The sequence below is a fragment of the Vombatus ursinus genome, unplaced genomic scaffold, assembly GCF_900497805.2.
Source record: "Vombatus ursinus unplaced genomic scaffold, bare-nosed wombat genome assembly UNPS02014809.1, whole genome shotgun sequence".
NCBI classification, from domain to species: Eukaryota; Metazoa; Chordata; class Mammalia; order Diprotodontia; family Vombatidae; genus Vombatus; species Vombatus ursinus.
In genome coordinates, this window is record NW_020954587.1 from 15748223 (window position 1) to 15774278 (window position 26056).

Here is a 26056-nt window from a genome sequence, read left to right on the forward strand (position 1 = left end):
AGCGCCGCTCCGAGCTCCTTCCCACGGTTACCGCCTCAGACCGACTCGCCGTTAACCCCCTCGTTCCCAAGCGCAGTCACTCCACCCTTCCCGGAGCCAGGAAGGGGAGAAGTGAACCACCCCGGACCATGCCCTTCCCCGAAGCTGGAGAACGGCGAATTTGATTGCGGGTTCTTTAAGTTAGGGAGGGAGTTAACGCTTTCTTCTAGGCCGTACCCCCAGCGAGAGCCAATAAGATACAAAGGTTCTCGTCACGTGATGGAGAACTCGCGCCGCTTCGGTGAAGCCGCTGGCGCTGCCATGTTGGGTTTGGGCGGAGGCCTCTTACTGGAGTCTCGGTAGAGGTGCCAATAGTCCCCTCTGGAGAACGCTGGACAGAGACCGGGCACGATCGGGAGGCGACGCTGCTTCTGACCGCCTTTGCTCTATCTGTTTCACTCCTCAGTGAACAGCGTCCTCAGACTTCCGAGTTCTTCTATGCCACAAGCCCTAGAGTTAGAGTTGTGAGCCGAGGTGTGAAAGTGGGCAAGAGACCCTGGCTCAGCGGTGTGCTGGTAAACGTTTTAACAACCGACTCTTTTTTGTGGGGGGTGGGGTGGGAATTGCACGCTCACAATCTTAAGTTTAATTTGCATTATTAATATTTTTCTCTATTACTTTCTGAACTCTAGATAATCAACAGTATAAATAAATCAAACCTTGGTTTGTAGTTTTAGGAGGTGTAACTGTACATACAATTTAACAATCGGCTTCCCAGCTCCAGATCCCAACTTGACTGGTACTCTTTAAACTTTTTCAAGTATGAAGACTGATTTTTAACTCGGAAAAATTCTTGCAGAGATTATCCTTGTGAGAATAGTTGTACTATTTGTTTGTTAACTTGTAAAATACATTGTGATAGCAAGCTGCTGGAAATTCAGCTATACTAAGCAGACGGGCATGGTGGGAAGAGCTGTACCGGGATTCAGATCCTGCCTCTCAGTATCTTGTCACTATGTGTCCTGAGGCAAGTGACTTAACTTCTCCGGACCTCAGGTCTAAATGAGCAAGTTGGACCAGGTGATCTCTAACACTCCTTCCTGATACATCATTTGGTATGAGGGGAAAAATAGCACCCACAATCATTTCAAAACATTGATGGACTAGCAGTGTGGAAACACCCCCCCCCCAAACCTGGTGGGCTGATAGTAGAAATTTATCAACCACTACTGAAGGACAAATAAAATATAACAAAGGATTGCAAGGACAAGGTAAAGCAAACAGTCTTGGTCACTGTTGTAACAAATATTTGTTGTCTTTGGATAAGAGACCCCTGAGTTTTGTCTAAGTGGACTTCCTTAACAATTACATAAGTAGTTGGTCACCTCCTCAGTGCCCTGCCCTTCAAAAGGGAATGTTTTCTCATTCTGATAACAAACCTTGCCAGCTTCATGGCAAATATTCTTCCAAAACCCCTCTTTTACCTTAGGTGATTCTCCTTTTTTCTTCTCCTTCACTTGAGAAGTGTTAATTTCTCTATCCTAAGCTGCTGCAGAATGCTGCTGATTTGTCTGTGTACTCTTAAGTGAGCCTGAAAAGTTTAAAAAACCTGTATCCTCGAAGCTGAAACTGCTGTCAGCAAACAGTCTTCCATGTCATGCTAATACATTTTTCTGACTGCAGTTTGGCCTCCTATCTTTGACCCTTAGTGATCAGGCCCCCTTCTTTCCTCCCCAAGACGTGATTCCTCTGAGAATTCCCTGACTTTGGCTATTTAAAATCTGTTTTATTCATTCAGAAGCAAGGAGGTAGGTTTGCTATGTATTGATTCCCAGACTTATTACAAAAACTGTGTGACTGAGGTTTCAGATAGGAAACTGCCATTGCTTAGGGCTCAATTTTCTCATTTGAGAATGACAGTGGGAGAGGCTTTGAACTAAATCACCATGATAATACTACTTGTACACTCCAATTTTTCAAAATGTTTTTTACATATATTATGACATTTCTCAGAAAGTTCTATGATTCCAAGTATTTGAGTATTTGCGATGTAACCAGCACTGTGTTAAGTGATGAGGAGGATGAACAAACACATGCAACGAAAGTCAGATTTAAGGCTATGGTAGAACATACAGTCCAAGTTATAATAAAGTGCTAATTTGGATAAAGCCAAATGCCAAAAATACATTTCTGATGTGCAGTTGGAGATGGGATGCACATTACAACCTAGATGAATCAGGCAGCAGCTATCATTGTTGGTCTAGCAGAAAAGGTTAAGGCGTGCGTAGGGTTAGAAAAGCCAAAGTAAGTCGTGGGGGGGTGTCCCCTATTAGTGACTGCTAGTATTCGATAACAATAATAACAATTTAATTTCAGTGAGCCATTTTGAAAATGTATATTGTTAATAGTGGAGAGAAGACAAGATAGTATGAGTTGGAATCAAAACAAATGCAACTCGCAATTAGAAAAGTAGTTCCAAACCAAACATGTAGTAGTGATAAATCAAAAGCATAGTTATCCTTAAGATTGTACATTTATCTACTGAAGGCCAGTTATTGGAAAGGATAAAGGACGGAAGGCTCAAATATAATTGATAAGGATATAGTGATAGCAAACATAAAACTGTACCAGTAAAGTATTAGCAATAGCAAAAAAAAAAAAGATTGTCAAAATAAATAATACAGAATTATTTCTATGTGTTTGGGCAGCTAGGTGGCACAATGGATAGAGCACTTGGCCAGGAGTCAGGAAGTCCTCAGTTCAAATTCAACCTTAGATATGTCCTAGCTGTGTGACCCTGGGCAAGTCATTTAACACTGTTTTCCTCAGTTTCCTCATCTATAAAATGAAGGAAATGGTAAACCGCTCCGGTACTTTTGCCAAGAAAACCCTAAAAGGGGTCACAAAGAATCAGACATGACTGAACAACAACATTTTTTTATTTGTTTATCTTCCACAACCGAGGTTACTAAAAATAAGGCCAAGCTGGCCTGGGAAACAGGGGAGAAGATAAGGGCTAGAGGAAGGGAGGCTATCTCTCTTGAAACTCTAAAGATAATCTGCAAAATAGATTAGCTATTTAAGAATTAGGATGAAATGTTCTCTGCTCAACTATACAGAGCAGTATATGACATGAGATAAATAAAATGTAAGTGGTTCTATTTTCCCCCAGCTGTACCCCACTCCTTACAGACATTCAGTTTAGGTGTGAGCGAGAAGAGAAGGGAAATATAGAGGAAAGAGAAAGAAGAAAGAAGAACAGAGCATAGGCAGTATGTTCTAAAGTAGTTGACTTAAACCTAAAATTGGGGAGCCACTCTATCACCAAAAATATCTGGAAGATTTTCTCTCCTAACCTTCTTACATTTCAGATATTTCAAAAAAACTTTTTTTTTTAAAAAGAAGCTTTTATTAAGCATCTCCACACAGTCCTGCTCAGTACCTCATCATGAGGTAGAGGTGAATTTGACTCTCAATCAATCAACAAGTATTTATTACATGGCATCCAAGTGCTAGCTAGGCACTATGCTCAATGGTAGAAATACAAACATGAAATGGTCCCTGGCCTCAAGAAGCTTACTTTCTATAAGGGAAAACAATGTGAAGGCTTACTATAGTGACTGTAACTGCAGTCAGCATTGGCTGTCCCTAATGCTCAAATTCTCTTTGTCATTTCTACCTTTAGAATCCCTTGTTTCCTTCAAAACTCTACTCAAGTACCACCTTCTAAATGAAGCCTTTCCTGATCCCCCCCCAACTGCTTGACCATACCCCTGAAATTATCTTGTATTTTCACAAAATTATCATGTATTTATTTTGCATGTGTGATATATATGCATGTGTGTATATACACACAAGTAATATAACAGTCTGGAAAGGTAAGTTGAGGTTTTAAAGGGCTTTTGAAGCCAGAGGACTTCATATTTTATCCTAAAGTCAATAAGGAGCCATTGGAGTTTATTGAGTAGTGGAGAGACTTGTTCAGACCTGTACTTTAGGAAAATCTTACCAGCCATGTGGAGGATGGATTAAAGAGGGAGGAGACTTGAGGCTGTTGCAACAGAAGAGCAGAAGAATAGAAGCAGATTTCACCCAGCAGATTGCAAAGGTGCTAAACATATCCCTTTCTTATCACTCTCTTCTTCATAAAGAGGGGAAAGTAAATTGATGATCAAAATGACCAAACAGTATTCTACAGGACTTGTGAAGAGGCATGCTACTATCTCCTCCTGACAGAAAGGTGATGAACTCACAGTGCATATTAGGGCATCTTTTTTGGATGTGGTCAATGCAGGAATTTTTATGTGTATGTCAGGGTGGGGGTGGGGATGGAGTTCAATCTATTTATTTAAAATAATCTTTGGTTACATTTTATGTTCCAAACTGTCACCCTCCCTCCCCATCCAGCACTAGAAAAGGCCACAATTTGACACAGATTTATAAATATATGTAAAACCATACTGTGTGTACTTCTATTTATCAGTTCTTTCTCTGGATGTGGGTAGTGTCTTCCTTCATGGGTCCTTTATAGTTGATTTGAGTATTTATAGCACTCAGAATAACTTGCTTGTTCACAGTTATTCTTCAAACAATATTGCTATTATTACATACAATGTTCTCTTGGTTCTGCTCACTTCACATTTCATTATTTTATAGTCTTTTCATGTTTTTCTAAGATCAACTAGCTCATTTCATATAGTACAGTAGTATTCCATTGCAATTATATTCCCCAACTGATAAGCATTCTCTCAATTTACAATTGCCACCACAAAGAGAGCTGCTATAAATATTTTAGAACTTATAGGTCCTTTTCCTTTTTCCCTGATTGTCTTGGGAAACATACCTAATAGTGGTATTGCTGGGTCAGAGGGTATACACAGTATTATAGCTCTTTGGGCATAATTACAGATTGCTCTCCAAAATGGTTGGATCAGTTCACACTGATATACCAACAGTGCATTAGTGTCCTAATTTTTCTATATCCCTTCCAACATTTGTCATTTTCCTCTTCTGTCATTTTAGCCAATCTGATAGATATGAGATGATATCTCAGAGTTGTTTTGATTTACATTTCTCTAATCAATAATGACTTAAAGCATTTTTATATGACTATATATAGTTTTGATTTCTTCATCGAAAAACTATGCCTGTTCATATCTTTTGACCGTTCATCAGTTGGGGAGTGACTCATATTCTTATAAATTTGACAAAGTTCTTTATATATTTGCGATATGAGACCTTTATCTGAGAAACTTTTAAAAATTTTTTTCCCAGTTTTTTTACTTTCCTTCTAAACTGGGCTATATTGGTTTTATTTATACAAAATCTTTTTAATTTAATATAATCAAAATTATCCATTTTACATTTTGCAATACTCTATGTCTCTTGTTTATTCATAAATTCTCCTATCCGTAAGTCTGATAGGTAATATGTTCCATGTTCTTCTGGTTTTCTTATAATATCTCCCTTTATATCTAGGTCAGGTATCCATTTTGACCTTATCTTGGTAAATTTTGTAAGAAATTGGTCTATGCCCAATTTCTGCCAGACTGCTTTTCAGTTTTCCCAACAATTTTTTACTAAATAGTATATTCTTATTCCAAAAGCTTAAATCTTTATATTTGTCAAACACAAGGTTATTGTAATCATTTGCTACTATGTATTGAATGTCTTCCACTGATTCACCTTTCTATTTCTTAACCAGTACCAGATTGTTTTGATAATTATTGCCTTATAATATAGTTTAAGATCTGGTACTACTAAAACTCCTCCCTTTACAATTTTTTCATTAATTCCTTTGATATTCTTGACCTCTTGTTCTTCCAAATGATTTTGTTGTTATTTTTTTCTAGCTCAATAAAATAATTTTTGGTAGTTTAATTGAGATGACATTGAATAAGTAGATTAGTTTAGGTAGAATTGTCATTTTTATTATATTGGCTCTGCCCACCCATGAACAACTAATATTTCTCCACTTATTTAAATCTGACTTTATTTGTATAAAAAGTTTTATTATTATGTTCATGTAGTTCTTGGGTTTGTCTTGGCAGATATACTCCCAGGTATTTTACACAGTCTACTGTTATTTTAAATGGGGTATCTCTTACTATCTCTTCTTGCAGAGTTTTGTTGGTGATATATAGAAATGTTGATGATTTGTGTGGGTTTATTTTATGTCCTGCTAATTTGCTAAAATTATTAATTGTTTAAATTAGCATTTTAGTTGAATCTCTAGAATTTTCCAAGCATATCATCATATTGTCTGCAAAGAGAGATAGTTTTATTACCTCATTTCCCATTCTGATTTCTTCAATTTCTTTTTCTTATTTCTATTGCTAGCATTTCTAATATAATATTGAATAATATTGTTTATAATGGGCATCCTAGTTGCACTCCTGATCTTATTGGAAAGGCTTATAGCTTATCCCCATTACAAATAATGTTTATGGTTTTAGATAGATGCTTCTTATAATTTTAAGGAAAAATACATTTATAACTATGCTTTTGGATATTTTTAATAGGAATGAGCATTGTATTTTGTTAAAAGCTTTTTCTGTATCTATTGATATAATCATATGATTTTTGTTACTTTTGTTATTGATATAATTAATTATGTTAATAATTTTTTTTTAGGTTAAACCATCTCGGCATTCCTGGTATAAATATCACTTGGTTACCATGTATAACTTTGTAATATATTATTGTAGTCTCCTGGTGAGTATTTTATTTAGGATTTTTGCATCCATATTCATTAATCAAATTGTTCTAGAATTTTCTTTCTCTGTTTTTGCTCTTCCTGATTTAGGACTCAGCACCATGTTTGTTTCATAAAAGGAGTTTGATAGGACTTCTTTGCCTATTATCCCATATAATTTATTTAATATTGGAATTAGTTGATCTTTAAATGTTTTGTAGAATTCACTTGTAAATCCTTCTGGTCTTGATGTGTTTTTTTTCTTTTTCCTGAGGAAGCTCATTTATGGCCTGTTTGATCTGTTTTTCTAAAATTGGTTTATTAAGATAGTCTATCTTCTGTTAATCTGGGCAGTTTATATTTTTGTAAATATTCTTCTATCTTACTTAAATTGTTAAATTTATTGGTATATAATTGGGCAAAGTAATTTCTAATAATTGCTTTAATTTCATCTTCATTAGTGATACAATCACCCTTTTCATTTTTGATACTAATGATTTGGTTTTTTCTTCTTTTATCTTATTAACCAATGGTTTAATCTATTTTATTGTTTTTTTTTCATAAAATAACTTCTAGTTTTATTTGTTATCAATTATCAATAAACCAATTGTCAAATTTATATTAGTTATCAATATTATCAATGGTTTTCTTAAATTAAGTTTTATTATTCTCACCTTTAATTTTTAGGTTTCCAGTTTGGTGTTTAAGTGGAGATTTTTAATTTGTTCTTTTTCTATTTTTTTTGCAGTTGCATACCCAATTGAATGGTCTGTTTTTTTCTCTGTTTTATTGATGTAAGCATTTAGAGATATACATTTTCCTCAGATACTGCTTTTGCTGCATCCCATAAGTTTTGGTATGTTGTCTCATTATTATAATTCCCTTTAATAAAATTATTTATTGTTTCTATGACTTGTTCTTTAACCCACCCATTCTTGAAGATTAGGTTATTTACTCTCCAATTAATTTTAAATCTGTGTTTCCATGGTTCCTTATTAAATATAAATTTATTACATTATGATCTGAAAAAGATACATTTAATATTTCTATTTTTAGAAATAGAATTTTCTTCATTTAACTATAAAGTTTTTATGCTGTAATAGATGGTCAGTTTTTGTAACTGCACCATGTACTGCTGGAAAAAAGATGTATTCTTTTCTGTTCCCATTCAATTCTTTCCAGATATATATCATTTCTAACTTATTTAAGATTCTATTCATCTTGACTTTTTTGGTTAGATTTAGCTAGTTATGAAAGGGGAAGATTTAAGTCCCCCACTCTTGTAGTTCTGCTACCTATTTGCACCTGTAATTCATTTAGCTTTTCCTTTAAAAATTTGAATGCCATAGCATTTGGTGCATATAGGTTTAATATTGACATTACTTCATTATTTATGGCTCCTTTTATCATAATGTAGTTTCCCTATTTATCTCTTTTAATTAAATCTATTTTAGCTTTGTCTGAGATCATGATTACTACCCCTACTTTTTTTTTTTGTATCAGCTGAAGCATAATAAATTCTACTCCAGCCATTAATTTTTACTCTACATGTATCTCTCATTTTTAAATGTTTTTCTCATAAACAACATAGTATTTGGATTCTGGTTTTTAATCCATTCTACTACCATTTCCATTTTATGAATGATTTCTTCCCATTCACATTCAAAATTATAATTTCTAGTTGTGCATTTCCCTCTATCCCATTTTTTTGTCACTGTTTATTCTTTTCTCCCTCTCTTTTTACCCTATCTCTCCTCAAATGTCTAATTGACTTCTAACCATTACCTCCCTAATCTGCACCTCTTCTAAGAATCCCACCCTTATCCTCTCTCCTTACCCTCCTCTTTCTCTGTAAATTAAGAAGACTTTTATATACTTCCAAATGTATATTATTCCCTTTTTAACCCAATTCTGATGAGAATAAGGTTCTAGCATGACCAGCCCTCCACCTCCTCCTGCCTCCACTGTAGCAGTTCTTCCACTCACGCCTCATTTGTATGAGATGAATGCTCCATTTTACCTCACTTACCCAATGTTATTTTATAGGATCATCCCATCATACTCAACTCAACCCCAAGCCTTCTATCCATATATGCTCTTTGAAACTATCAAAGTAATGATAAAATTCTTAAGAATTACAGATGACATTTTCCCATATAAGGATTTTGACCTTATTAAGTCCTTTATAATTGGTCTTTAATGTTTTCCTTCTTATGTTTCTCTTGAGTCTAGTAGGTCAAATTTTCCATTTAGTTCTGGTCTTTTCTTCACAAATACCTGAATCTCCTAAAGGAGATTCATTAAATGTCCATTTTTTTTTCCATTCAGGATAACACAGAGCTTTGCTGGGTAAGTTATTCTTGGATGCAAGCCCAGCTCTTTTGCTCTTTAGAATATATTGTTCCATTACCATTGGTCTTTTAATGTAGAAGTTGTTAAATCTTGTCCTGGCTGCAACTCCTCAATATTTAAATTGCTTTTTTTTTCTAGTTGCTTATAGTATTTTCTCCTTAACCAGGGAACTTTAAAACTTAGCTGTGATGTTCCTGTGAGTAGGAATTTGTTTTGCTTGACTATGCATATTTGTTGCAAGGGTTTTGTATTTCTTTTTTCAGTTGTGGTGGTGGTATGTATGTGTGAATGTGTGTTAGGGGGGTTCAGTAGGAGGGAAAGTGGATTTTCATCAACTGAAAAAAATAAAATTAAGTTAAAAAAGGATATAGATTGAATTCAGCTAAGTAAAAACTACAGAAAGTTTCTCTGATAAAGATCTTGGACCTTGATTGACCTTTCCTATATGCATATATATGGAACTTTAACAATAATTGATAAAGGTCAAAGGATGTGAATAGGTAGTTTTTTCAAAGGAAGAAATCCAAGCTATCGATAGCCAAATGAAAGAATTCTCCAAAGCACTAATAATTAGAAAAAGGCAAATGAAACAGACTTCAAGGTTCTACCTCATACCCCGAAGGTTGACAAAGATGACAAAAAAGAAAATAACAAAGTTGGAAGTGCTGCAGGAAAACAGGCACTTTAATATGCTATTGGTAGAGCTATTAAATGGTCTAGCCATTTGAAAAATAATATGTCCCTAAAGTTACTACAGTCTGTATGCATTATTGCACACAGCAATGCCACTACAAGGCCTATGTCCTAAAGAAATCAAGTGAGAAAAGGACTCATACAAAAATCTATTTAGTAATTCTTTTTTATAGTAGTAAGGGACTGGAAACTTAGGTGGGGAGGCATCATTTGGGAAAAGGCTGAACAAGTTAAGTTATATCAATGAAATGGAATATCATTGTACCATAAGAAGTGATAAAATTGATAGTTTCTGAATAACCTGGAAACTGATGCAAAGTGAATTGAACAGAACCAAGAGAATAAGTTATGCAATAATACATTGTAAAAAGAAGCAACTTCAAAAAAGTACTCTGATAAATGTATTGACCAAGAACTGTAATTCCAGAAGACTGATGATGAAGAATGCTACCCCTCCCCTCCTTTCTGACAGAGACCTGATGGACTCAAGATGTAAAATGAAACTTACATTTTTACATGACCAATCTAGGAAGTTTTAGTTGTTTTTTTTTCTTTTTGGTGAGGCAATTGGGGCTAAGTGACTTGTCCAGAGTCACACAGCTAGTGAGTGTTATGTATCTGAGGCCAGGATTTGAACTCAGGTCCTCCTGACTCCAGGACTGGTGCTCTTTGGTTGCTTTTTTGGTATTTGCTTGACTATGCTTTTTTTTTTTTTTTTTTGGTGAGGGCAATTGGGGTTAAGTGACTTGTCCAGAGTCATACAGCTAGTGAGTGTTATGTGTCTGAGGCCAGGATTTGAACTCAGGTCCTCCTGACTCTAGGGCCAGTGCTCTATCTACTGCACCACCTAGCTGCCCCTTTTTTTTTTAAACAAGGGTTTTGTTTTTCTTTTTTCAATGTGGTGGTAGGGGAGAGTTTGGGAGAGAAACAAACATAAATAATAATGCCCCATATTAATGATGTGATGCTTTACAATTTATTATGTATTTCACATGTGTCATCCTTATCGGAACTGTATCCTGGGTCGTCTCTAGTTGTCCTGATTGATATCTGGCTGCTGGACCCGGATGGCTCTGGAGGAGAAAGTGAGGCTGTGACTTTGTACAGCCCTCCCTCACTCAAATCCAATTGAATTACAAGTCATGTCATCATCTCCCTGATGTCATGGTCCTCTTCGAGAACAAAGGACAAACCATAACCACAACCAAAACAATCCTTATAGGATCATAGATTTAGAGCTGGAGGGTATATCAGAAGTCTTCTAATCCAAACACTCCATTTTACAAATGAGGAAACTAAGGCCCAGAGAAGTTAAGTGGCTTATCTGATGTCACACAGGTAGTAAGTAGCAGAACTAGAATTCACACCCAAGGCCTCTCATTGGAGACAGATAGAGCAGGAATTATTATCCTCATTTTGCAGATAAGGAAACGGAACATTAAGAAGTTAAACGACTTGCCCGTGGTCATTTATTATTATAGGAAGGACTTCCTCGGAAGGTTCAGCTCCTCCTTCTTCAGGGTAATCCTCCATCTGTTACTTGACTTCAAATATTTGCTAGTCCTTTTTCTTCTCTTTGCCTCCATTTTCTTTCTTCCCTTTCAATTTTCTGTCCTTTGCCATCTGCTTTCTGACCTCACCTTTCAACTGAAATTGCTCTCTGAATTGCCTCATTTGATGGATGCTCATCAGAGGCATTACTTGAACCCAGGACTTCTGGACCTTGATTGACCTTCTATCTGCCATATCGCCTTTCCTCTCTAAATATAGTGTATTTACACTATGCTAAAGTCATGTTGCTTTTAGCCTAGAATATTGCCTTGTGCTATTTATTCATTTGTTTATTCACACATTCATTCATTTATCCATCCATTTGTGTATTTGTTTATTTACTTTAGTGTTCTTAAACTTGAAAATGGAATTTCTTTATTTTAAGTCAGTTTTAGGATTTTATTCTTAAGTTATGAGTTCTCACACATTTTGTTCTGCAATATGTAACAAATCCTTATGTCTGAGTAATAACTATGAAGAACTAATGTTGACATCTTACTGGTGTAGTGCACATATATGCTACTAATGATTGATGCTTGACACTATACAAAGTATATAATAAAGACAAAGCTTCAATGCCTGCTTTATTTTTGCATTTAAACCCAAGACTTTTCTATGTATAACAATCAGAATCAAATATCATATCAGGACAATTTATACACTGATCGGAGTTGTTTTTAAATCTTTCATTCTTATTTATGTGACAAAGTCTAGGGATGTAACCCCCCCCTTCCCCACGTGGTCTAGTTATGGTTGTTGAACCTGCTGTGCATGTAGACAACAGTACAAACCTCCATCTCTTTCTAATTGTTACTGGCTCATTTCCTTATTAATTCTATATGTGGGTTCTAAGCTGTGCAAGGCAATCAAGGGGCATGTTCTTATATTCTCTCAAAAATTAAGAGGGAGGCACCATCTTGCTTGTTAATCAGTTCTGAGCCCCCAATAAACCTCTGGCTTATTTATAAAATAAATCTCTTTTCCAGTAAACTTTTTGATCCTCTCTGTCTTGATATCAAAATTTCTGTGCTCATAGTCTTAAAAAATAGAGATCATACAATTTATTGCCATAGCAAATAGTAATATGTAGATACAAATATTTATAATGTATTGGTAGTAAGAAAAGTTCACAGCCAGAGTCAAGCCCCAACCTCCTGCTCTTACCTCCATGCTCCTCAAAAGCAAAGAAAAGACTTGTGGAATAGAATATTCTCACTGTCATTGACATTGACACTAACTGCTCTTTAACTCTGGACCTACAGTTATCTCAGGGTGATACTTCTGGTCTCTCATGACTTTAATTCAAAATGTCTCCTCACAAAATAAGAGTTAAGCTCAGTTCTCTCACTATATCTTCTGCAGTTTCTCTCAAAAGAATTATAGATAAACTGTCTCTTAGTCTACTCAGACTCCACAGAAGACAATCCACTGTCTTTTCTTCCTCAGGAAACAGCCATTTGAACTTAGGTTTCTAATAGTAGCTTTGCAAAATCCTGCAATCACAGTTAATTGTCAGTTCACCAATAGTTTTCCCTCTTAAAGATACAGTTACATAGTCTCTGTGGGCAGGACCTTTGCTACCTAAATTGAGACATTTGGAATCATAGAAATTTTAGAGTTTGTTGTTCCACAGAGTTGTTCCATTCCTTTATTTTACAGATAAAGATTTTACTTTTATTCCCTATGATGTATTCCTGAATTGGCCTCATAGCTGGGATGTTGTGTGATATTATCTGAAAAAGCATTGGAGAATATTCATCACTTTGTGATTTTTCTACACACAGTGCGATTCTGAATTTTAGCAATTGAATTACTAGCACAATGCATGAACATGTTAATCAGTGCAGGTATATGGACTAGATCAAAATGCATCCTTTTTCTTTAAAAGACTTCTACCTTTTTTAGCAAGTGTAGTACAGTAAAAAGAGTTCTTTCAAGTAGAAGTTGTCATTGCCCTCTGCCTATCTAGCAGGGCATTGAGCTCTATGGCTCCATCCTCTATTTCCAGAATGCCTATTCACACTGATAGCAGTATTTGACCAAATGTCCAAACTTCCTGCTCAAACTTTATCAATCAGCCCACACCTGTGTGTTGTGTGATTGGGGAGACCCATAGCTAAAGTCTGAAGCCATTCTGATGGGAGCCCACCCAGAAGGCAGGATCTAATTGCCCTTGAATCGGTATGGGCATAGAATATGGCAGGCCATGGAGGAGGGCACATAAATCCAATTTATCAAGCCCATTTCCTTTAGGAATCTCATCCCTTCTTTCCCTTGCAAATCTCCAATGGGAAGCTGGTTGCAATAGGAATTCATCTTTATGAGACTTGGTGCTATTAACTCTCCATCTCAGACATCTAAAAAGTGACAAAGAACATTCTACATCTAAAGTCTCTAAAAAAAAAGTTGTTGCTGTAAAAGTTAAGTCTTCAGAGAGCTTTCCCAGCTTGCTGAAGTCAGCTGAGCAATGCAGCTCAGCACTGGCTCCCTTAGACAAAAGGAACCATTAATCCAGTGACTCAAAGTTTTTGTTCTGCAGCTTTTTCAGCAACCACACTAGTTTCTTGGTGAAGAAGTCCTGCCCATGTATCTCCTGCTCTCTTCAATCAGAAAGTCACTCTCCTGGGAGCAGTGATAGGATAAGCCTATAGCTTTGTTACCCCCAGTGAGAATTCCCACCAGGCAAGCTCATGCTGTCTTTATACTGGCAGTCCAGCTTCTGAAGGACATTTAACAACAGTTAGTGAATGTAGGACTTGGCATTCTCCTGACCCTCCCACATAGCCTGCTCTAAAACTCACTGAGTTATTTGCTCTGCCTGATCAGGAGCCTACTCCCCACCCCATAGAAAAGATTCCCCACATGCAATGAAAAGGGATCTTGAATTGGAAGCCATACAGTGAACTGCCATTTGATCAGCTACCCTCTGTAATTGTAGCACTCTCCCCAACTCAACTACGATGTAAGCCGTGAAGCCATCTCATCCCATCCAAATTTGTGAAAACCCACATATTAGAGGTGGGCCTAATGCCAGCAGCCTTTAGGTTTTATGTCAGGACAAAATGAGCCATTCACAAGTCACTGAATAGTTAACAAGGAGGTTTAATTATATAATCTTAAAATTGCAAACAGCCTCAGAAGTCATGGAGTCTAACCCCTACTTAAATTAATCCTATTTACAACATCCCAGAAAAATTCCACAGTCAAGAAGCAATTATTAAGCACCCATTATGTGCCAGGCACTGTGCTAAGAACTAAGGATACAAAGAGAGGCAAAAGACAGTCCCAACTCTCAAGGAGTTTAAAGTCTAATATATATACACACACACACATACATGTATATATGTATATACACACACACATATATATACATCTCTCTATATATGTATATACACACATATAGTGGCACTAGCATCAAGAAGGATTGGGAAAGACTTCTTGTAGAATGTAGAATTTTAGCTATGACTTGGAGTAAGCCTGGGAAGGTAGGAGGTGGAGATGAGGAGAGAGTGCATTCCAGGTATGTGGGACAGCCAATAAAAATGGACAGAGTTGGTAGGACTGTCTTGTTCAAAAAAAAGAAGGGATCAATTTCACTGGATCACAGAGCACATGAGGATAAGTAAGGTTTAAGAAGAAATGGGCATGAATGGCAGGAAGGGGCTAGGTTATGAAGGGCTTTGAATGCCAAATAGAGGATTTTATATTTTATCCTGGATGTGATAGGGAGCCACTGGAATTGATTGGAATTGATTGACTGTCATGGTCAGACCTGTGACAGCTGAGTAGAGTACGTGCAGGAGAAAGGAGAGACCACAAGATCCAGCCTCCAGTGGAAGGTTTTTGGTGTCTTAGAATTAACTATTACATTTTACAACAGTTCTAATTTTCCCCATATTGAATTCAATTCTACCTCCTAGCACTTTCCACCCATTGGTGTTAGCTCTGCCCTTTCAGAACAATTTAATCCCTTCAAACATGTGAAGACAGGTATCGTGACTCCCAAGTGCTTCCTATTCCATTTGATATTTTCTGTCATTAGAGCCATTGTAGATATATTTTTTCTCTCTAGTTCTTAGACATCTTTGTATCTGACCCACCCTTCCCCCCAATCCATGGCTTCTGAGAAAATGGTTTGCTCATTTTTTCTATCTATATTCCTAGCAACTAACAAGATGCCTGGTGCAAAATAAGTGCTTCATAGATGCTTCTTGATGAGTTTTGGCATCCTGGCAAAAACTCTAGAAGAGTCCCTTTTGCTTTTTACAAAGCATACCACCCAAGAGTAACCTATTTAGCAATTATGCTTGTTTCTGTAAAGCCTTTCTGCCTAACTCATGTGACAAATACTTGTATTAACTGGAATCTTGTTTCACAAAACATGAACAGTCAACACTACCACTTAGTGGCTAAAAATGGTACAGGAGAAAAAATGTGAATTAAAAAAGTCAAGTTAAATCAGTAAGCATTTATTAAGTATGTACTGTATGCCAGGCACTGTACTAACTACTATGGATACAAAGAAAGTCAAAATAGTCCCTGCCATTGAGCTTACAACATAATGGGAGAGATAACACACAAATAACTATGTACAAATAAGATAAATTAGAGGGAAGGGAGACTAGGAAAAGCTGGGATTTCAGGCTCATTGGAAGCCAGGAGGAAGAATATTCCAGGCATGGCAGCCAGTAAAAATGCAGAATTGGATGATGAATACAATAGTGTTTGAGGAACAGCAAGGCCAGTTTCACTGGATTTCAAGGTATGTGGAAAGGGGAAAGGTATAAGAAGACTGAAAAATTAGGAAAAATTAGGTTATAAATGGCTTTACAAGGCAAAGAGAGGATTTTGATTTGCTCCTGGAGGTCACTGGAGTTTATTGAGTTAGGGAGTGATAGGGTCAGTCCAGTGCTTTAGGAAGATCACTTTGATAGGTGAGTTGAGGATGGATTGGAGTGGGGAGAGGCTTGAAGCCCAGAAACCAAGCAATAAGCTATTGTAATAGTCAAGGATGAGATGATAAGGATTTGCACCAGGAAAAGTGTCAGAAGAGAGAAGAGGATGTATGTAAGAGATGAGATGTTGTGAAGGTAGAATTTATAGGATGTGGCAACAGATTGAATATGAGAGGTGACAGAAAATGAGGAGTGGAGAGTCATTCATAGGTTGGTGGTGGTGGGAGGTCTGGGTGACTGGTAGGATGTTGACACCATTGACAGTATGATGGATAGGTTAAATGAGGTATTTTGAGGATGGGGAAGATAGAGGTATATTTGTAAGCAGCAGAAAAGCAGTCAGTAGACAGATTGAAGATTAATTCAAGAGTAGGGATAATAGAAGGGACAGTCTTCTGGAGAAGAAAGAATGGGATGGGATCACTTGTGTATGTGGAGGGATTTGCCTTATCATAGAGGTCTAGCTCTTCATGTGAGACAATGGTAAAGGAAGCAATAGTAGAGGAGAGAAGAAGAAAGAGATCTAAGCAAAGGGCCTCAAATTTTTTTTCAGTGAAATGTGAGGAAAGCTACTCAGCTGAAAGGATGGGAGAGAGGGAGAACCATAGGCAGTTTAAAGGATATGAAGGTTGAAAAAGACCATCTGATGATTACTACAGTGAATTGATTAGGGTAGTATGAAAGGATTGTCTTGCCCCCATGATGGCTCAGATGATACCATGTAGCTTAAATTTGTAGTGGACCAAGTTAGAATGGTTTTATAATATTCTCCATCTTCACTCAGCAGCACATGAATAGTAGTGAAGGTAACAGATCATGGGAGTAATCATAACCTGAGTTTTGGCAGGGCAAGATTGGCAATAAGATGAAAAGGCAAGGAACACAAGAGGTTAGTATAAAGTTGCATTGGTTTGCCAAAGGGTCAAGGTAGAAAGGGAGGAGATAGTGATGCCTGGGAAAGAATTGAAGAGTAAAGGTACCACATATCACAGTGAGGAGGAAGAAGCAAGTTAGGGGTTGCAAGGCAGAGGGAGAGGTTGAATGACAGCAGATGGAAGAATGATCAGTTAAAGGAATTTCAGAGTTCATGAACATGGAAGTGGTATATATTTATGGTTGATGAAGAGATCAAAGGTATGACCATCTCTGTGTTTAGCTGAGATGTGTTGGAGAAGTAGGTCATAGAAATGAGTAAGTTGAGAAATTGTGAGGTAAGGGTACTTTAGGGAGTATTGATATGTATTCTGAAGTTCCCTAGTATGAGTGAAAGAGTTGGGAAGGGGAGAAAGACTATGACAATACATTGAGGAAGGAGGGAGAGTATCCTGGATGTCTATAGACTACAGCAACTAGAATCTTGATTGGGAGATAAATACAGGTTGAATGAGACTCAAAGGAGGGGGTGTTACTGAGTGATGGTGGTAGAGAAGAGCCTGAATGTGGAAATTGGAAGTAAAGAGTATTTTGACTCACCTACCTCTCCAGTGAGTTGGAGGTCTGAGTGAAAATGCAACCATTGGTGGAAAGAAAGGCCTGGGAACCTGAGTCATCTCAGTGAGTGCAAGAAGCTGGAAGGAGTGAGAAAAGAAAATTTCTAATATGAAAGCAAGTTTGTTTCCTATGAAGCAAACATTCTACAGAGCGTAGTGTAAAGTCTGGGTAGATCTTGTGTGGTATGTAGAGGGTGGGTGGTTCACATTGGGTCAGTGGGTGATGGAGAACAGTCACTAGTGATAGTTACTAATGGTGTCTTTTACAGTCCCATGGCTTTTGATTCCAACATGAAGTAATACCCCATATCCCTGACAAAAGAAAGAAGAGTGACTAGGGGAGAAGCAGCTTAGTGTAGTGAAAATAGTACTAGACCAGAAGAATCTTGGTTTCTTTTGAATTTTTCACTCTCTGCCATCAAGTAGCTGTGTGTTCTGTGCAATTCACTTAACACTTGGGACCTCAGTTTCTCATCTGTAAAAGAATGACTTAATCTTCAAGGACCAGAGGTGTGCTAGAGCCACCTCTAATCAGCTTGGGAAGCTGTTAATTTTCAAGTGAGTGTTCACACCTCAGAAATCTGCAATTGCTTCAAATCAGGGCTTGATTTATTATTTTGTTGATGGTCTCAACTTAATAAAGTGTTGATATTGCAGATTAAACTTAGAAGTATGTGCATACATGAGAGCAAATTGTTAAATATTTACCAGAACACCCTGTATTATTTTATAAACATAGCTTGAGCTGAGCTGGAGTGCAGTAGAAGGCTCAGGGAATGAAGTCATCACCAGACCAGAGGCCTGGTAACTGTAGTCTAATAATATCAACTGGCCTTTATACAACATTTTAAAGTTCGAAAAGGGTTTTACATTCATTATTGCACATGAGGCTCACAACACCCCTGCTAAGGACTCTTCCAGCTCTACCATTTTCTGAAAAGGAAGGTTGAAGGTCAGTTTAGTTATCTGAGTATCAAAAACTCTGGACACACACACACACACACACACACACACACATCCCCAGAGACAGAGAGAGATAAGCAGGGCTTACATTATGTAAATAATGTAATGTAAGTAATGTAATTTGAAGGGCATCAGAAAACCCGACTGTTTCAAAATATCTCCACAGTACTACTACACAGGAGGTACTACTTGTACCTCCTAATTAAGTTGAAATCCCCACTATTCTAGTTGCTAGGGGAAGAAAAAGTGGAATGGTTATCTTCAAAAGGTTACTTTTTAAACACACTTTCATTGCCCGGTAGTTGAGAAAGGCCTAGTGACCCTCTCCCATTAGTACAAATTCGTTTATTAGTTAATTAAGATTTTCAAAGGTACCAATGGTGAAACAAATAACCGCTCAATTTAAATTTCTCTACTAAAGTCCTACTTCATCATGTCATGGAGGTAACACTGTGCTCTCTAACACTAAAACTGCAGAGCACAAGCACTAGTAAATTGGACCAAACTGGAAAGGCTTCTAGTGTGACAATTGGCTGTATGTCTGTGGCCCATGAACCAGTCAAGCTAATTGCCAGGTGGCTCATCATTAAAAAGTTGCCATCAATTAAGAATTTCTTATTGGCCACAGCAATTCATAAAGACATTTTGTTAAAGACAAAGGGGTTGTAATCTGTAATCTCATCTGGCATCACCTCTAGTGCAGGCTCTCATCACCTCACACCTTGATTACTGCAATACCCTGCTAGTGGGTCTGTGTGCCTCAAGTCTTTCCCCACTCCAGTCTATTCTCCATTTAGCCACTGAAGTGGTTTTCCTAAAATACAGGTCTGATTATCTCACCCCTCAATCAACTCCAGTGGTTTCTTATTGCCTCCAGGAGCTAATATGAAGTGCTCTGTTTGACATTCAAAGCCCTTCATAACCTAGCCCCCTCCTAACTTTCAGGTCTTCTTACAGTTTACTCCCCAAAACACTCAGATCCAGTGATGCTGGCCTTCCAGGTGTTCTACCAACAAGACATCTATCTCTCTGCTCTGGGCATTCTCCCTGACTGTCCTCCATCCCTGGAATGTTCTTCTTCCTTCCTTCTAACTACTGACATACCTGGCTTCCTTTAAGTACCAATTAAAATCCCGCCTTCTACGGGAAGCCTTCCCCAACTCCTCTTTCCTTTGTTCACTATTTCCTACTTTCCTGTAATATAACTTGCTTTGTAATTTGTTTGAATACTATCTTCCCCATTAGATTGTAAGCTCCTTAAGGCACTTGTGTCCTTTTGCCCCCAGATCTTAGTTCAGTACCTGGCATGTAGTAGGTATTTAATAAATGTTGATTGATTGATTGATTGAAATTATAGGCATGATGAACATAGAGAAGCATGGGAAGACATATGAATATAAAACAATATATGCAGTGACTTTTATTGTTGTTCAGTCATTTCAACTTTTTGTGATTCCATTTGAAGTTTTCCTGGCAAAGATACTAGAGTGGTTTGCCATTTCCTTCTCCAGCTCTTTTTTACAGATGTGGAAACTGAGGCAAATGGAGTTAAGTGACTTGCCCAGGGTCACACAGCTAATAAGTATCTGACAATGGATTTGAACACAGGTCTTCCTGACTCCAGGTCCAGCACTCTATCCATTGAGTCATCTAGCTGACTCCTACACAGTGACTACAATAATATAAATGGAAAGAACAACAGCAAAATAATATAAATTAAATTTTGCAAAATTATGATGACTGAGCTTGATTCCAAATAAGAAATATGAGAAGATGCTTCATCCTGCATTTTTGCAGAAGTAAGGGAACATGGGTGTGAAATACTGCATATAATATCAGACTTTTTTATTATGTTGCTTAATTTTTATGAACGTTTTTCCTTCCACTTTTTCCTTTCCCTTTACTTTAAGAATGACTGTCTTATAAGGAATGGGAGAAGGAATATAATGGGAAGTGTAGGTGATATAAAGAATAAAATTTATTTTTAAAAATTAAAAAGAGGGGCGGAGCCAAGATGGTGGAGGGAAAACAGTGACTTGCTTGAACTCTCCCTCAAACCCTTCCAAATACCTATAAAAAATGACTCGAAACAAATTCTAAAGCAGCAGAACCCACAAAAAGATAGAGTGAAACAAATTTCCAGCCCAAGACAGCCTGGATGGTTGATCAGAAAGGTATATTGCGCCAGGCCAGGAGAGGAGCGCAGTTTGGCGTGAGCATGCAGGCCACAGCGAACCTGGAGCAGTCCTCAGAGGACTGAATCACAGGCAGCTGTGGTGGTTTCCAGACCTCTCTACCCACAAACACCAAAGACAACTTAGAAAGTCAGTGGGAAAAGTCTGTGACTGTGGTGACAGAGAGGCTAGGTCTCAGCCACAAGAAGCAGCAGCTGCTTCCTGACCTTCTGGCCCACAGACTGAGGGGGAATCAATTGGCTAATCAGAGGGGGATTGCAGGGATCTCTTTGCCAGTACTGAGGCAGGAATCTCTTCCTTTGCCTGTGTTTGGATGTGGGTCACAGTTCTGAGTGGGGTTCCCGGGACGAGAAGGAGTGCTGGTGTTGTGGAGCTTGTTGTGGCGATGGAGAGGAAACACCTCAACCCTTATATCACCTTGGAAGAAATGAAAATTTGCAGGTCCCTAGAAGTAGCTCTGAAAACAGCTGTACAAACCCCCAAAGCTTGGGACAGTACATTCTCCACATTGGAAACAGACTCTTACCTTAACAAAGAGTTTAACACTAAAGTAATTGGCTGGGATCATGAGCAAACCTCGAAAAAAGAGTCAGACTATATTATCTCACTTTGGTGACAAAGAAGATCAAAACATACAACCAGAAGAAGACAACAAAGTCAAAGCTCCTACATCCAAATCCTCCAAGAAAAATATGAATTGGTCCCCGGCCTTGGAAGAGCTCAAAAGGGATTTTGAGAAGGAAATAAGAGAAGCAGAGGAAAAACTGGGAAGAGAAATGAGAGTGATGCAAGAAAATCATGAAAAAGAAGTCAACAGCTTGCTAAAGGAGACCCAAAAAAATACTGAAGAAAATAACACCTTAAAAAATAGCCTAACCCAAATGGCAAAAGAGGTCCAAAAAGCCAATGAGGAGAAGAATGCCCTAAAAAGCAAAATTGGCCAAATGGAAAAGGAAGTCCAAAAGCTTACTGAAGAAAATACTTCCTTAAAAATTAGAATAGATCAATTGGAAGCCAGTGACTTTATGAGAAATCAAGACACTGTAAAACAAATCCAAAAGAATGAAAAATTAGAAAACAATGTGAACTATCTCATTGGAAAAACAACTGACCTGGAAAATAGATCCAGGAGAGATAATTTAAAAATTATTGGACTATCTGAAAGCACATGATCAAAAAAAGAGACTAGACATCATCTTTCAAGAAATTATCAAGGAAAACTGCCCTGATGTTTTAGAACCAGAGGGCAAAATAGAAATAGAAATTGCAAGAATCTACCAATCTTCTCCTGAAAGAGAGCCCCAAAGGAAAACTCCTAGGAATATTGTAGTCAAATTCCAGAGTTCCCAGGTCAGGGAGAAAATATTGCAAGCAGCCAGAAAGAAACAATTCAAGTATTGTGGAAATACAATCAGGATAACACAAGATTTAGCAGCTTATACATTAAGGATCCTCAGGGCATGGAATATAATATTCTGGAGAGCAAAGGAATTAGGATTACAACCAAGAATCACCTACCCAGAAAAACTGAGTATAATCCTTCAGGGTAAAAAATGGTTATTCAGTGAAATAGAGGACTTTTAAGCATTCTTGATGAAAATACCAGAGCTGAATAGAAAATTTGACTTTCCAATACAAGACTCAAGTGGAACATGAAGAGGTAAACAGGAAAGAGAAATCATAAGAGACTTATTAAGGTTGAACTGTACATTCCTGCATGGAAAGATGATATTCGTAACTCATGAGACCTTTGTCAGTATTCGGGTAGTTGGAGGGAAAAAATTATATGTATGTATATAGATAGATAGATAGATAGATAGATAGATAGATAGATAGATAGATAGATAGATAGATAGAGGGCACAGGGTGAGTTGAAGGTGAAGGGGTCATATCTGGAGAATAAAATTAAGGGATGAGAGAGGATTATACTGGAGAAGGAGAAAGGGAGAGGTAGAACAGGGTAAATTATCTCACAAAAAAAACAGAAAAGAAAAGGCTCTTACAGTGGAGGGGAAATGGGGGAAGGTGAGAGGGAATGAGTGAATCTTATTCTCATAGGATTTGACTGAAGGAGGGAATAACATACACACTCAATTGGGTATGGAAATCTGTCTTACCCTACAGGAAAATGGGGGGGGAGGGGACAAGAGAGCAAGGGGATGATAGAGGGGAGGGCAGATTAGGAAAGGGGGTAATCAGAAGCAAATACTTCTGTGGAGGGACAAGATCAAAAGAAAGAATAGAATAAATGGGGGGGTGGGATAGGATTAAGGGAAATAGAGTTAGTTTTTCACAGCATGTTTACTATGGAAGTGTTTTGTATAACTGCACATGTTTAACCTATATTGAGTTGCTTGTCTTTTCAATGAGGGTGGGTGGGGAGGGAGGAAGGGAGAAAATTCGGAACCCAAAGTTTCACATGCAACTGGGAAATAAGAAATACAGGAAATGGGGTATAGAAATCTCTCCTGCCCTACAGGAAAATAGAAGGGGAAGGGGATAAGAGAAGAGGGGGAGAGATAGAAGGGAAGACAGACTAGGGGAGGAGTATTCAGGATGCATGCCATCTTGGGGTGAGGGGAGGGGTGAGATGGGGTGAAAATTTGGAACTCAAAATCTTGTGGAAGTAAATGTTTAAAACAAAAAATAAATAAATTTATTAATTAAAAAAATTAAAAAGAAAATGAATGGCAGAATAGACTAGAAAATAAAACTCAAGAATTTATTGCATGCAAGTGTAGTGTAAGTAAGTTGTGGAGATCCTTATCTGAACCCACTTACACTGATGGAGTCAGGTCCTTGGAGGCTTCAGGTTACACCTCCTCCTCAGAGTTCTAAGGGCATCCTTGAGGGGGTGGTTATGATATTCTTCTCTAAATTCATAAGCTTGAGCCCGAATTCTGTTGTGATCTTCCCAGTATTAATTGCTAGTTACAGCTCATATCTCCCTTATATCCTTGATTGACCCACTGATTACCATCCTAGTATCATTTAATCAATTAACATCAATTAATTTTTACAAAAAAAAATTAGTGAGAAAATAAAGCAACATCAGAATTACAAAATATATTTCCCTGAGCTGGGGGCATACTCTTCCCAATATCACCTCAATGCCTTGGGAGAAAGGACTCAAACTTAAAGCAGTTATTACAAAGCATTTGCACCCACTAGTTCATTTCTTAATGCAGCCTAGACAATGGATTCCCTCACCTGTAGAACCTGGTATCTTGGTTGTGGGGTCAATCTGTGGCTGAACTGGATCCCAATTACTCCCTGGGCCTGTGTTTTTGGACTGGTCTCCATTTCCTTAGACTCTGGCATGGACTGTGCTTCTTGGACTTGTGGTTGCTATAATTACAAAATACATAAAATAGGAGTTAATAAGGCATTAATCATCTAAGCCTTTTGATCCTCATTAAAAAAACAGACAAAGAAGACCCAGAAATAATTTAACTCACTTAATCTAGTGTTTGTTAAACCCAGAAAGATAAACTGCCTAGGAAAGAACTCCTGTTTGAAAAGATTTGGTGGGAAAACTAGAAATCTGTCATAAACTAGGCTTATACCAACATCTTACATCATATTCCATATTGAATTAAAAATAGATGCATCTTCTGAGTAATAAATAACTTTTTCACACATGTTTGAGTCAATTCCCTATATATTTTTTATTTGTGGCTTTTAATAGAGAGACTTGCTTCAAATATCTCCCCCCCCCCCCGTTAACTGTTTCCCTTCTAGTATAATCTGCATTGATTTGTTTTATGAATAAGTTTTTCAGTGTAATCAAAACTGTCCTTTTATCTTTTGTGATCTCCTCCACCATTTTTTGGTCAAGTATTCTCTGACCCCAAACAAATGACAAGAACAACAACAATCCTTTAATGTTTTCAAAGTACTTTACAAACAGTGTCATTTTATTCTCACAACCATAGGAGGTTGTTGTTTTCAGTCATGTCCTACTCTTTGTAACCACATTTGGGATTTTCTTGGCAAAGATATTGGAGTGGTTTGCTATTTCTTTCTCCAGCTCATTTTACAGATGAGGAAACTGAGGCAAGCAGGGTTAAATTACTTGCTCCAGGTCACATAGCTAGTAAGTGTCTGAGGCCAGATTTGAACTTAGAAAGATGAGTCTTTGTAACTCCAGACCTGACACTGCACCACTTAGCTACCCCAACCCTGGACTAAAGTTAAATGATTTTCCCAGGATCACACAGCTAGTGTTATATTCTGAATTTGAACTCAGGTCTTCCTGCTTCCAGGTCCAGTATTCTATTCATTACATCACCGCTCCTTCCTTGTCTTTCTATTTTGTTTATGACGTGACTTTTTATGTCTAAGTCTTGTATTCATCTGAAGTTTACTGTGGCATATAGTGTGAAATGCTGGTCTAAACCTAATTTCTACTTAACTTCTTTCAAGTTCTCCAAACAGCTTTAGTCAAATAGTGTATCATTACACTAGGAGTTCAAGTCTTTGGGCTTATCAAACACTATTATGGTGTTCATTTGCTTCTGTTTTTTTGTGTACCTCATCTGTTTCATTGAACTACTATTATTCTTTGTAGTATAGTTTGAGATCTAATGCTGTCAGGTCCCCTTCCTTCTCATTTTTCTTCATTATTTCTTTTAATATTCCTGACCTTTTGTCCCTCCAGATGAATTTTATTATTTTTTTCTATCTGTGTAATATACTTACTTTTAGAAGTTAGATTTAATTGGCATCGAGTAAATCGATTTAAGTAGTATTGTCATTTTTATTGTGTTTGCACAGTCAAGTGCTGAGTAATTAACATTTCTACAATTTTCAGGTAGGTCTATATTTTTATAAGGGTGGTTTGTAGTTATATTTTTGTTGTACCTGTGTGTTTTAGTAAGTAGATGACAAAAATATTTTTATATATTCTGCAATTATTTTGAATGGAAATTCTTCCTACTGGATTTTAGTGGTAACATACAGAAAAGCTAATGATTTACCTGAGTTTATTTTATATCCTGCTACTTTAATGAAATTATTGTTTCAATTAGTTTTTATATAAAAATTTAGAGAATTTTGCAAAAAGTGATAGTTATTTCTTCTAGCTTCTTCCTAGGCTTATTTCCTCAATTTATTTTTATGGTTTAATTGCTATAACTAACATTTTCAGTATTATATTGATTAATGGTAATGATAATAAGTAGC

At 37.2% G+C, this 26056-nt stretch overlaps 1 long non-coding RNA gene across 1 annotated transcript; it reads left to right on the plus strand.

Moving 5' to 3' along the window:
• The first annotated feature begins 8 nt into the window (after positions 1–8).
• LOC114052865 lies at positions 9–7457 on the plus strand. The gene is made up of 3 exons (XR_003570320.1): positions 9–554; positions 6613–6693; positions 7422–7457. It is a non-coding gene; the product is annotated as an uncharacterized LOC114052865 (long non-coding RNA).
• Positions 7458–26056: the final 18599 nt, after the last annotated feature.